Source organism: Spea bombifrons, chromosome 1 (assembly GCF_027358695.1).
Source record: "Spea bombifrons isolate aSpeBom1 chromosome 1, aSpeBom1.2.pri, whole genome shotgun sequence".
In the NCBI taxonomy this organism is placed as follows: Eukaryota; Metazoa; Chordata; class Amphibia; order Anura; family Pelobatidae; genus Spea; species Spea bombifrons.
Window position 1 is genome coordinate 124,955,453 of NC_071087.1, and position 2,082 is coordinate 124,957,534.

Genomic DNA, 2,082 nt, shown 5'->3' on the forward strand with positions numbered 1-2,082 from the left:
ATTATTTTCCATACAGTGCTCAGGGTTTAGCTTGGTAGTTATTTCATAGGGATTTTCCCTAAGTGCATGTACATGGGAGGTATGATGCATACAATATGTGTATATATAGGTTATTTCCCCTCACCTGTGTGATGTTCAGAATGCATGCTTTCATCAATGCACTGTATTTAAAAGGGTATATTTGTGTTCCTCCACTACTTAGTTAATGCAGAGCATGTCTATGAAAGCATGGATACACCTTTGAGAAGTCCCGTTATAGGGAAAGGAATTATTTTTTTTTTTTTCATTTTACATCCTGTTTTAAATGCCGCTACTTCATTTGCAATTCTTTCTCCTTTAAGGTGATGTTTGCACACATTTGCTCTTAAATTGTGAAAAAAATTACTTAATATTTTAAGTGTGAATATGCATTTTTTTTTATGTGCTGCAGAAAAAAGGCCCTTGCCTTTGCATTTTTTTTTCCTTTATCAACAAATTTCCCTTATTCTCTAGTGGGAACAGAATTCCTTTAAATTTCTTATTTTCCCGCCATCGATAATCGTAAGCTAGCCCAGACAGTTTTCTTGCTGGTGAAGAGACACAACTTAAAGTGTGCGCCATGTTATGTTGAGCACTCAAGACTCCATGATGTGTGTTTTGCCTTCTCTGTAACTTGATACCATTTAACTTGTTGTAAGGCATTGTAGAGTTTATTCAGCTGTTTAAAATTGTAATGTACAAATGTGAATAGTTATCTATAATATGGGTAAGGTTTTTTTTTTTTTTTTTTTGCCTCCAATAGTACATGTTTATAACAACGTGAAAAGGACGTTTTGTCTTTTCTTGCTTGCACAGGTTGCACTATTGAACGTTTTGAGACTGTATAAACCTGTTTAAATAAAACAAAACATAAAAACCTCCTGCAAGTGTCAGCATCTTGTACGGAACAAATAGTTATTGTACTAACAAGATTTTAATTCTTTGAACTTGAATATAAGTTTAAATATAATTGTTCTAAACATTTTTTGATTTTTGTACACTCTTATACCCATGAATTCTTGGGCAGAAACATTTTCTTCCCTCTACCCACCTCTTCGTTGGTTTTAATATCATTGCAAGAACTTCTGCTTTTGCAGAGTCATATAGGATTAGTAAATGCCTTAGAGTGGAGTGCGGACTATGCCTTTCAAAGGTTGTCTTTTTGTAGAAGTTCTGGAGCCTATTGAAAGTACTGGGCTATATTAGACAATTTCCTAAATCAAAAAAAATCAATTTTGTCTCTAAAAAGAAGTGAACTTTAAAACTGGAAAGTAAGTCTAAGCAAAACATGTGGCTTTCCCAAAACTGATGGCAAAGTTAAAACCCTTCTCCGGTCAGGATGTGATAGATCCCTTATGGATCTAAGGAAGAAGCTGTGTCCTTCCTGCCACAGGTCTATGGCTAATAAGGAGGCATCAAGTTCCAAGGGCTTTGAGATGCAGTCCACTTATGGCATAATAATGGCTCAACCTGCTATGTCTGTGAAACATTTTCATCTCAACAATATGGAGCTGCTTTTATACCCACTGGTCCACCTCGGCATGTCTCTGATTCAGAACTGGAACCCAATGACTATGGGGATATTTCTTCTGAAGAGGAAAGCCAAGTTGAGGACTCCTACCTATTCCCACAGGAACAGTCCCCTTGATGGCCTGGAGAAAGTTAATGTTTTTTTTGGTTTTTTTTTTAATCAATGGCCTCATTAACAAGATATTGACACTCCAGGTGACTCTTCGTTTTCTATGTAAACTTCTAAATTCAAGGTTTATGAAGTTCCCAAGGTGCGTGTTGCAGTAGCTAAGATTACTAGAAAGGCTACCTTACTCTTGGGAGTGTAGAACCATAGTAGCATATTTGAATAACTAAATTAACCAATTAACTAACTGATTTCACAGCGCACCCAGGCATGATTACTGCTAGCCCTGTTGGATATAAGCATCAATTGTATAGAACCTGTTTTTGTAAAGTAGGCTAGAATGTCTAAAAGCAGCACGTGATTGTGCAATCCAAAGAAACAGATGAGATGCAAAGTCATTGACATCTATCAGTCTCATATATGTTAGA